Here is a 12,420-nt window from a genome sequence, read left to right as displayed (position 1 = left end):
GAGATAAAAAGAGATGAGGGGGGGATCCCTGGGTGGCTCAGCAGTTTGGCGCCTGCCTTTGGCCCAGGGCGCGATCCTGGAGTCCCGGGATCGAGTCCCACGTCAGGCTCCTGGCATGGAGCCTGCTTCTTCCTCCTCCTGTGTCTCTGCCTCTCTCTCTCTCTCTCTCTCTCTCTCTCTCTCTCTCTATGTCTATCATAAGTAAATAAATAAATATTTTTAAAAAAGAGATGAGGGTCCCTGGAATTAATGGGAAGATAAAATTTTCCAAGTAGATACCTGGAACTTAACTCCAGTGCCAAATTTTATTTTAATCAATTTGTATGGAAAAGCCTATTTTACATAGACCACAGGGTAAAGAAAAGGACGTGGGGCTGGGCATCTCATGGGCCTGAGCCCGGGTCTGCTATTTGTGAGCTGGGAGACTTAGAACTACCTGATTTCCCCAAGCCAGTTTTTTACCTGCAAAAGCCAACCACCATTTACCTTGTTCGATTCTCCTGAGGATTAAATAAGACAACACATGTGAATGACCTAATAAGCACAGTGCCTAGCACCCAGTAGGAACTTAACAAAGGCTGATTTCGTTCCTACCAAACCTAACTTCCTAGCAATTCTAACTTTTTAAGATTTAAACCTTTTTTCTAATTACAGTATGATAGGCTCCTATTTCCATTACTGCTGACAAAGTAACTTGAAAACATCACCACTAGAACAATAAATTAATACACATAGCACACACATAAATCATCCAGGCAAAATAAAGCAACATTGTTTTACATCAATGATTTCCATCCTTGGCTGCACAATGGAAATCACCTGGGTAGCTTTAAAAACATCCTGATGTGTGGGTCCCACCCCAGAGATTCTGATGGAATTGGCCTGGCATGCATCCTGGGCATGGGACTTCCAAAAGCTTCCCAGATGATTATAGTGGACGCTCAAGATTGAAAAGTTCTCTTACATGCACAGTTCAGTTCAAAAGAAAGAAAATCCCTATGGTAGTGCAAAAACTCAGGGCAGTAAGAGCTGCTATTCCTGCAGTCCTAAATAGCTGCTGTTCTTGATAACTTCAGATTTCACAAACACACAGGGCTAGGAGACCAGATGCTCAGGCCAGGTGGGAGTCAGAACTGAGACACAAAGGCCCTTGGAGGAAAACACTTAAGGTAAAGAATAAACTAGAAAAACATTTGTTGACCAACAGGAGACAATGACAAGGAAGTCTGTCTGACTGAGCCTCAGCTGCATGGAAGTGTACCTAGAAAATATGTGACCACAACACTTCTCCAAAGCCAAGAAATTAACATAAAAAGCAGTCCCAGGCTGGTCATGGTGCCAGAACACAAGGCAGAATGATTAACAAAACCTCTCTGGGGGGACAACATACACTGAGAGATCAGGATACTCATAGCTAAAACTCACAGGTAGGAGTCCACAATTCCAACCTACAACACACCTAAGAAAATCACCATACATGGGAGTCCACATCCATAACAAGCAGGACTTTTTGGACAATTATAAAAAGTATAATTTGAGCATTTTTAAAAGATTTTACTTATTTACTTGACAAAGAAAGAAGAGAGCACATGCAGGGGAAGCAGAAGAGGGAGAAGCAGGCTTCCCTGCTGAGTCCAATGTGGAGCTCAATCCCAGGACCCTGGGGTTATGACCTAAGTCAAAGTCAGATGCTTAACCAACTGAGCTATCCAGGTGCCCCATAATTTGAGCATTTTTAATAAAGCCAAAATCAAAATATTAGAAAAATGGCATTATCAAAAGACCAGGAGTTGAACAAGAACCCCTCTGTCTAAAATATTTTTTAAGTACTTAAAACAAAAAGTTATAAAACTATAAGGGAGAAAAAAAACCCTATCATTTTTTTTCTCTACCTATCTTTGGCTCATTAGCTGGGGTCCTGAAGATTTAACTGACAAAAAAACAGATTAACAAGAGAAAAACAAACAGGAGCTTATTACTGTGAACATCTCACATACACACACAAATTCAGTGATGAGTAACTCAAATGGGGTGGTTAGAACTTCGGCTTACATAGCATCTTAACAAAATAATAATAAATTCTATAGAGAAGTGACAAGACCAAAAACAAAAGACTCTGCACTTCTAGGGGTAACAAACTATGGAAAGGCAAATACTATATAAAGGAAATTGATGGATGATAAGAACTGGTGAGTAAGGTGTGTTATGCAGGCTCCTCCAGGCCTTCTCTGGGCTGCTAAGAATCTTCAGCTCTCAAGGATAGCTCTGCCCTTCCTGGTAGAAAGGGGAGGCACAGAATCTTATTTTGGTCTGTTACTTTTCAACTGCCTTCAGCTCAATATGCCTCCAGCATATTTTGGGATGGCATCCTCTGAACCCTTTCAATTCTTAATAGAAAATTTAGGAAATAGGAGGTTCTGGTTGGCTCAGGTGGTGGAGAACTCAACTCTTGATCTCAGGGCTATGAGTTCAAGCCCTGTGTTAGGTACAGAGATGACTTAAAATTTAAGAAATATCTAAACTGTCTCTGAAAGAGAAAAATATCATTTATGAGTCTGCCAGGCAGAGATAGTCACTATTAACAGTAGACATCCTGCCAGTATTCTAATCTATATATTCCTATATTTAAGACCTATTTGAGATCATATTTGTGTAGTTGGCATGTTCTCTCTCACGTATTATATCCATCTGTCTCCTCAGAGCAGACTGAACAGAATTAAACCTTTCCTTGATTTAAGGACCATCGTCAGCATGAAATCAGTTATGTGAGCAGCCTTGGGCTGTTGTGAGAAGGATCAGATGTCCGCTTCTTCTGCGCCTTCACAGGACCTCAGTTTACTTGCCTATGCCAGTCTTCTTTCCACTGCTCCTTTTCTAATTATGTGCTTTTTAATAAGTGTTCTAAGCAATTAACTAGATAATTAAGCACATTTGAATTGTGACTAAAATAGAATAAATGGGATAAGGCGTGGGCCTCCCCAAAAGGCTTTACTTTAGTAAAGTGAAACAACTTTTGACCTAATTTCTGGTCCACAAGTGTTTTCCAGAGAGCTAAGGTTGGTGCACGAGGTTGGAACCTCCAGACTATCCATCACATAATTTCTTTAAAGCAACCTTGCTCCTGTGAATTATTATAGTTGTATGAAAATGGAGAAATAATCTTCCAGGTTGGGGTGGGGGAGGTTTTCAAACCCATGTAGACATCTATCTAATTCTGAGCTGTTATTTTCCAAAAACAAAGTCAACTTCTCTAGAGAAAATCACAATTAATGAACTGAAGATTATTCAGCAAATCTAAAGACGTCTGCCAAAGTATCTGTGCTCAAAAACTGAATAACCACAGTGGATATTTCCAACCTACATAACTGCTTTGGTCAACTTGACCTGATGAAGGGAAAGACAGGATAAAAGCAGAAGGGCTAGCCAAGTGCCCATGACCAAATCAATCCTGGAAACTGGAAATGCCCACCTCCAGGCTCCTGACATTGGCCACTGTCAGTCTACCTGTTGTTTTTGTTCTTACTTGTACTGAGAGTGTTCCAGAAACATGGTCTTTGACTCAAGAAACTCTAAGTCTAGCAATTTAATAAATCCTGTGGCAGAACGATGCAAGTCAAGGGGTGCTCTGAGAACACAAAGGAGAGATGTCTAAATCAGACTAGAAAGTCAGGCAAATTCTCCCAAAGGGAGCAACTTAGGAACTGGGATTTGAAAGAGTGGATTTGATAAAGAGAGGAAAAGAAATAACAGGAAGAAAACAAAGCAGCGCAGTTGAAGAAGTGCATGCTGATTTAATGTTTATAATTGATATGCCGGGATCCCTGGGTGGCGCAGCGGTTTGGCGCCTGCCTTTGGCCCAGGGCGCGATCCTGGAGACCCGGGATCGAATCCCACGTCAGGCTCCCGGTGCATGGAGCCTGCTTCTCCCTCTGCCTGTGTCTCTGCCTCTCTCTCTCTCTCTCTCTCTCTCTCTCTCTCTGTGATGACTATCATAAATAAATAAAATTATAATTGATATGCCTACTCAACAAATGTATTCTTAAAAAATAATACAAGTATCCTTTTCACCCCAACATTTTATGAAAAGTTTCAAACTTTTAGCAAAGTTGAGCAAACTGTACAGCAAGTCCATATACCCACCACCTGGATTCTCCAATTAGCGTTTTGCTCCATTTGCTTTACCACAATCCCCATTATTTGGCATCCCTCTTCCCATCCATCAATCCATCTTACTCTTCTGATGCATTTCCTGTAAGCTGTAGACTTTAGTACACTTCATCCCTGACTTTGGCGTAGACATCATTCTTTACACAACAATCATACTCTACCCCCTCCCCCCACACACACACAAACACACTGCCTTCACTAACAATTTCAGAACTCTCTCTAAAGGGTTAGCAATCCTCCTAAATCACTTCAACAAACTATGTGGGTTCCTGGCCAATACATGAAGCCACAACACAGACTTTCCATAAGAGGAATGAAGGCCCATAACACCAAATCCTGGCATGGCTCTCACTGGGTCAGAAGTCTTTTACAAAGAACTTGAGAAACACACCAGTGAACACCCTTTACTATGTCTCCACCTACTAACAGGAAAGCTCAGCAGTTAGATTCTTTTTTGTTCAAAAAACATTTAAGTGCTACCTTGTGCCAAGCCGTGGGTCTCTGCCTTAGAAAACTTAATCCCCTAAGGAAAGACATACAACTAAAGCATTTTAATAGACTTTCTCACATTCAGTGATGAACACAGTACAAGACATAATGGAAAGCATAATGAACTCTGGGAAGAGAGAATCAGGAAAGGCTTCAGAATTGAAGAAGAGTTCACTCAGCAGACAAAGAGTGAGAGAGGGGAGTTTTCCATGCATAACTGAGAGCACATGCTAAGGAAAAAAGCATGAAACATAATAGCAGGTACCAGGTATCACATGATATTGAGAAGACAGTTTCATCTATAAACAAGCGTGAGATGCCATTCTGAGAAACCTACCTGGGAGGAAATAGGAAGCCACTGCGAGGTGTGTACTCCTGCCCAAGTGACCACGTAAAGCATTGGATCAATAAGAATAAACAGGGCAGCCCCTGGTGGCGCAGCGGTTTGGCGCCGCCTGCAGCCCAGGGTGTGATCCTGGGGAACAGGGATCGAGTCCCATGTCAGGCTCCCTTCATGGAGCCTGCTTCTCCCTCTGCCTGTGTCTGCCTCTCTCTCTCTCTCTCTCTCTCTCTCTCTCTGTGTGTGTGTGTGTCTCTCATGAATGAATAAATAAAATCTTTTTTTAAAAAAAGAAAAAGAATAAACACACATACTCCCATACAGAAAAATGAGACACCTCAAACTTAAAAAACTTCATTCAGATGGTTCAGCAGGGAGGCAAGTGTTGGGAAATGCTTTTCCTACGTCATGTTCTATGATACATTAATATGAGACAGGGCTCTCTACCATTCAGCATTAATTCAAAGACTAGAACACATTCACTTGAGAAGAAAAGTTATTAAAGCAAATCACAATATATAAACCACACAAATGAATGTTAGGAGGAAGGAGTGTTTTCTAGTGGCCCTTAGTCCCATAGGCTAATATAATCATCAGTCTTTGGTTAAACTGAGACTAGGAGAAAATGAGTTAGTAGGTAGAGTCAAAAAGCCACCCTGTCTGTAACAGAGTTATCAAGAAAATCAAATGAGGGGGATCCCTGGGTGGCGCAGTGGTTTAGCGCCTGCCTTTGGCCCAGGGCACGATCCTGGAGACCCGGGATCAAATCCCATGTCGGGCTCCCGGTGCATGGAGCCTGCTTCTCCCTCTGCCTATGTCTCTGCCTCTCTCTCTCTCTCTCTCTCTCTCGCTCTGTGACTATCATAAATAAATAAAAATTTTAAAAAATCAAATGAGAATTTGAAAATGCAAAGGAAAACTTACTCCTCCTGTCCCTCTCATAAAATTCAAGTGTCCTAGGTAATATGGCCCACAAAAACATATGAGGAAATTCTTAGACACCGTACACATGCAAAGAATTGCACTCAGCATTTTTTTCCAGAAAATATAACTTGAAGGTAGCCTAGCTATTGCTAATAGGCCATAATCATAATACTTCAGTCTCCCAAAATATCATCCATGTTTTTAATAATTAAATAAGAATCCAAAAGGAAAGCAATCCTAAATCTGGGACAATTTAAGCACCAAAACAATTAAGGACAGTAATGACAACAGACCACTGAAAAATTAGGAATTAATGAATCCATACCTATAATAGGTATTAAATAAACAAGGAAAGAGGTAGAGCTCTTGCTTCTAGTAGAACGCCAAAGGCAGACTGATAAATGCAGGGGGTACATCTGAGTTGGAAAATCAACATTTTCTAATTATTATAGTAAAGACTGGTCTGGCCAAGAATCATTAATAGATGCTAAATCTAAAGGGGAGATCTGGATGAGGAACAGGATATTTGCACGGTCTCCACATATTAGTTATGAATCAGAGTCTGCATTTTAACAAGCAGCACTACTTAAGTGTCAAGGCAAATCCCAATTATTGACAACACTTCCTGTTACGATCCAAATTCAGAACAATCTGATCTAAATTAGGGTCATGAAGAACCCTCCCAAAAAAAGCAGTGCTTTCAAATATGAAGTAACACAGGAAACAGATGGATTGCAAGGACTGTAATGAAAAAGTAAAACGCAATGACACTGCCTACTCAGTAGATGTCATATCTGTTAGTATTGAAAATCGACATGGAATCTTTTTCTTACATCTAACACCAAATTATTCAATAGTTGTAACAAAAAAAAAAAAACAAACTGAAGGACTGTACATGAGTGTGCCAGTGTGTGTTGGCAGCACTTCCCTTCCTGCGCTGAATCTCTATATCACTGTCATTTTAACAAGACAAATTGTGGTTACTGGTCAGCAGTCTTAAAGGCACTCCTTGGGGAGAGAGATAGTGGCCTATTCCTATGTATGTCACCAGGACCTAGAACTCTGACCTCCAATGTATCAGAGACCTAGAACCACCCAGAGAGTAAATAAAGGAATGAATGAATGATGAGGAAAGGGTTTCAAGAAATGAAAACAAGGACACATTTTAAACGATATTCCATGACGCATACTATGCCACATTTCTCATCAGTGTTCCATTAAGGAAATAATGTCTTGAGTGTTCTATTGTGAACACTGATTCTAGACAGTACATCATTAAAGTAGCAGCCCTCCCAGAGGTTCTTTTTATGGCTTAATAATAAATGCCATTAGTTACAAAAGTAATAGTAATTTAAAAACAATCCACATGCACACACACACTCAGGAGACAAGGTGAAAACACTGGTCAAAGATAGACAATTAAAGATCAGTAAAGATAGCAACTGAAATGGATTGAATTACCTCAAATTTGTTCACAATAATACTTTAAGTATTATTGGTCACCTTTGGAGGACTAGGAAAACAAAACATTATTTTGAAAATTGGTAAAGACAGAGAAAGAATTTAAAATGCACTATGTTTTTCCTATACACTGTACTAACAGGTGACTAAATACAGCTGATCCTTGAACAACATGGGGGCCTTAGGGCACCACCCTCCCCCTACAGTTGAAACTCCACATATAACTTTTGATTCCCCCAAATTTAATTACTAATAGCCTACTGTTGACTAGAAGCCTTACATGAACCGTTAAGTAACACATAGTTTGTATGTTATATGTAGTTATCTATACCGTATTCTTACAACAAAGTAAGCTAGAGAAAATGTTAAGAAAACCTTAAGGAAGATAAAATGCATTTACAGCACTGAACTGTATGTACCGAGAAAAATCCACATATAGTGGACCACACAGTGCAGACTCATGTTGTTCAAGGGTCAACTCTAATGGATGAAACAAAGTTTCCCTTCACAACATCTTCTAACAAATCAAAGAATGACAGAATTTGGGCTACCACCATTTTGAAATTCCTCACAGATTAAGAAAATCTAGCCCTGAAAATCAAAGGCTGCTAACATAATTTAAAGAAAAAAAAAAAAGACAACTTGACATTATGAGCACTTTGAAAAAGATAACCATCAAGACGTAGTCTTGCAAAGAAAGCTCCTATATCTGACTGCTGATGTATGGGAAATAGAGGAGACAGGAATATGGTGAACATCACCACACAGGCACACACCATCAGGAACATAAAAACCAGAGTGGAGGGGCACCTGGGTGGCTTAGTGGTTGAGCATCTGCCTTTAGCTCAGGTCATGATCCTGGGGTCCTGGTATTGGGTCCTAAAGCAGGCTCCCTGCATGGAGCCCTCTCTCTGTTTCTTTCATGAATAAATAAATAAAATCTTTTTAAAAAGAAAACAGAGTGGAATAAGCCACCCAGTTTCTTCAACAAATACATTGCAAGATGAAAGAGAGATGGGGAGGGAAGCCATAAGTTACGAGAACTGAGACATAAAGTAAGTGAAACATATGGACGTCAATTTGGATCCTTAACACGTACAAAAACTGGGAAAATCTGAAAGTTGACTGGATTTGATAATACTAAGGAATTCTTGTTTTTAAAAATTCCAAGTAATTTAACGTAATCCCATTACAAATGAAATGATATATGGGATTTGCCTCAGTTATCAAGGGGGAAAGGAATTGGGATACAGATGAAATAAGACTGGCCATAAATTGATAATTTTTGAAGCTGACTGACAGGTGTAAGGTAGTTCATTATACTGTTCTCTGCACTTTTTTGTTTTAGATTTTATTTATTTATTCATGAGAGACACAGAGAGAGAGGCAGAGACATAGGCAGAGGGAGAAGGCTCCCCTGCAGGGAGCCTGATGTGGAACTCAATCCCAGGACCCCAGGGCAACAACCTGAGCCAAAGGCAGATGCTCAACCACTAAGCCACTCAAGTGCTCCTGTTCTGTACTTTCATACATGTTTGAAAACTTTCACACTTAAAAATTCATAAAAAATAATGACAGAAATTTAGGTGCCTGGGTCCCACCCCCGTAGAGATTCCAATTCAGGAGTATGGTGCTCTGACACCTATGTTCTTAGGTTCCCCAGATGATTCCAATTCATGTCCAGCTTTGAAAACAATTCCGTTGGACTTGATACTCTTTGAGAACAGATCCTGTATCTCTTTTAACCACTGATTTACACATGACCTATTACAAAAAACATACTTAAATGCTAATTGAATTCATTAACTAAGGTTGGAGCCATTTTCTCACCCTTAATTCTCTAAGTAGAATACATATGGCACTATGGACCGACCTTCAAAAAAAATTCTTTTTTTTTAAATTTTATTGATTTATTCATGAGAGACACAGAGAGAGAGGCAGAGACACAGGCAGAGGGAGAAGCAGGCTCTCTGCAGGGAGCCTAATGCGGGACTCAATCCCAGGACCCCGAGATCATGACCTGAGCCAAAGGCAGACACTCAACCGCTGAGCCACCCAGGTGCCCCTCACATGAAATTCTTATTTTCTATTAGTCAACAGTCTCACAATGAACACTCTCCTACCACCTTTGTTTTGGCAAGGGTCATGGTATGTTGCCATCTTAAGAAACTGATTCACTTATCATAATCTGATTCAAAATTTTTTGGGAGTTTTCAAAAAAACGTTTTCACATGAGTTTTCTAGTATTGAGATGGTGATGATGAAATATAATCTAAAATCATGCCGAGAGGCATTTACTTTTCAATCAGTCCACAAGTGAATGTTTTCCTCTTCATATTTCTCTCCTAACTATAGGCCTTTTTCACACTATATATAGTCTACTGAACTCCTGTTCTTCAAGTTCAAGTACATTAATTTCCCTAATTTCACTCTACAGTTTTAAAGCCTTCAGAAATAGGGGAGCCGAGGAAATGAGAAAGAAATTTTTTAAAAGATTGTCTTGGGAAAGCATAGCATAATACCAAAGATAAGACAAAATAATCAAGGCTTAAAATGATAGACTCAAATAATGAAATACATTTAAGAAAAAAAAAAGGAAAGAAACAAAAAAAGTGATTGTGATTTGAAAATGCGTTCTTGGATTTTCACAAGTTAGAACAGAAGAGAAACTCTAAAAACCAGGAAAAGTTTTTTTAAAGACTTTACCAAATTCTATCAATATCTAAGTCTTAATCTTTACTAAATCAGGGTTGGAAGATTGTTACCACATCTGTAACAACTTTTTGCAATCCTAGTTTGGATCATCTGCAAAAACAAATGGCTAAGCCCTGTTACATCATAAGTTCCAACTGAAATGCTTAGTTTTAATGGACACACTCACAGGACTGAATTACCACGAAGGCTTCTACGAAGCCTTCCAGCTCACCTCCAAAATCAAAAAGCAGAGGACTACTTAAAGTATGTTAAGTATATTGAGAATAACAGGCCCTTTTGGCAAACATACATCAGTAAAAATGAGTTTAAAAAAGATTTCACTAAATAACATACAACTTTACACAAATATACAACTTAAGGGACTGTCTATCTAGCCTCTCTTTTCTAGAAACTGTTCCTCTCCACATGTAATAACTACATGGTTATTACAGGACAGGGGAGAGGGGTGAGGGAGGTAAGACATGCCAGATTAGTATGTGGCCACGTCCCTGGGACAAATCGACTGATCGCAAGGAGGGCACTTGCCCCAAAGTAGGGTATGGGTCAATACCGAGCAGCTAGGTCCATGATGGCTACAGCTGGGACAGGGAGCCCCAGGCAGAAGTAAGAGCACAGCAGCCCTCCTGTGGCCCTTTGGACAATGGACTGCCCTTCTCAAAAGAAGCACCTGCTCATTGATGGGATTTAGGAATGTCAAACTTCTGACTCTTTAAGAGATACCAGTAATTTGGAATTTTATGTAAAATCTCCCTCTTTAAATGTTAATAACTAAATCAATTTTTAAAAACACTGTGAGCAAACAAAGCATGTCTGCAGGCCGCTCATTTTTGCAAACTGGCAGCTATGTTTTGTTGGCAAGTGGTGAAAGCCAACCTACAGCAAGAAGCAGAGACAAAGCCAGCACAGGGGGAGGAAACACGGGAACAGTCTTGGCAGCATTCAGGGGCTGGTTGCAGCTGCTCCTGAGTCCCGGCCTCATCCTGGGCCCCTTACTTGGCTTGCTTTTTCATTTCCCTGCTGAGTCAGTGACATGCACTGGTGTCCACCCAATAAATCCCCCTTTGTGGTGTGAGCTCATATCCCTTACGTTTCTGTCACTTCCAACCAAGGGAGTCCCAACTGACTGTACGTAATGACTTTGAAAGCACACATACAATTCAAGTCCAGGGAATTGGACCCAGGAAAGGCCGGAGGGGAAATATCATGACACACAAATACTTCATTCTGCATGAATAAGGCATGAGCTCTACAAAGAGCAAGATCCAGTTGAAGATGCTTCCAGGCAATTCAAATATTTTGCCCCCTTATATGATTAGGGGTCTGGTCCACAATGAAAGAAACCCCAACTGAAAGTAGCTTAAGGAAAATATTTATTGGCTCATGTAATCACATATCCAGGTAAAAGCTTGCTGCAGAGGCTCAGCTGAAGTCTCCAGAACCCCTTTCTCTCCCCCATCCCTAGGCTCCACCTCTCCCACCTCTCCCCTGCTGCCCCTCCCAACCCTGAGCCTTTCCACAGTCATCATTCACAAACCCAATTCCTTTTCCTATACAACTTTCAACTTAAATGTCACTTCCTCAGAGAGGTCTTCCAGGACTCCTGCACTGCAGATAGCCCCTCTCTCATCTTCCATGTCGGCCTCTTGGCTTCTTTCACTGAACCGATCACAACTTGCAATTCCCTTCTTTTTCTGCATACTTTTTGCTTATTTCTTACACTACTATTAAGGGAAACCTGTATCCAGGTCTGCCCTTTCCCTTCTTAAACTCTTGTGGACTCAATAGTCTTAGGACTATTTCCCTATTACGGTATAAACCATGCTTCAGCCTAAAGAACATAAAGTTTACTCAATTTTATGGTCATCATAAAATCTAGAATACTGTGCAAACTTAACACTTGGATTCATCCATTTCGTATTTCCATTACTGATGGCCAAAAGCCTAAAAAGTTTAAGCCATCATTTCCTCGTTCCAAAAGCCAAGCTTGGCAAATGGATGATGTTAATTTCTATTTTTTTAAGCTTTTGTGGATTTATCACTGAAGACTTTGACTCTCTTAAGGTTCTTATTTAAGTATTTATTTGAACTTATTATGGGGTTCTCATTATTATTCAATTGGTAGTGACTTTTTGGACTGACCATCTCTCCTAGGACTTTGCATTCTGAGAAAGGGCCATAGCCCCTTGCAGGAGCGAGCACAACTTGATGAGGTCAGTGACCAGAATAACACAATACGTGGCTCAGAGCCTCTCAGCCCTTGGTACTTACTGCTGGTCACCTAGTGAAGAATGTGTATGGGTTACCTAACAATCTCTCCATGGACA

General features: G+C 40.3%; 1 protein-coding gene across 1 annotated transcript in view; it reads right to left on the bottom strand.

Annotated features, from left to right (window-relative positions):
• Positions 1-12,420, bottom strand: part of RALB (RAS like proto-oncogene B) — a 48,392-nt gene that overhangs the window by 22,255 nt on the left and 13,717 nt on the right. The gene's annotated exons all lie outside the window — the stretch shown is intronic.

The sequence above is a fragment of the Nyctereutes procyonoides genome, unplaced genomic scaffold, assembly GCF_905146905.1.
Source record: "Nyctereutes procyonoides isolate TBG_1078 unplaced genomic scaffold, NYPRO_anot_genome, whole genome shotgun sequence".
Taxonomy (NCBI): domain Eukaryota; kingdom Metazoa; phylum Chordata; class Mammalia; order Carnivora; family Canidae; genus Nyctereutes; species Nyctereutes procyonoides.
The sequence above is the reverse complement of the archived record's forward strand: the minus strand, read 5'-3'. Positions and strand labels throughout refer to the sequence as shown.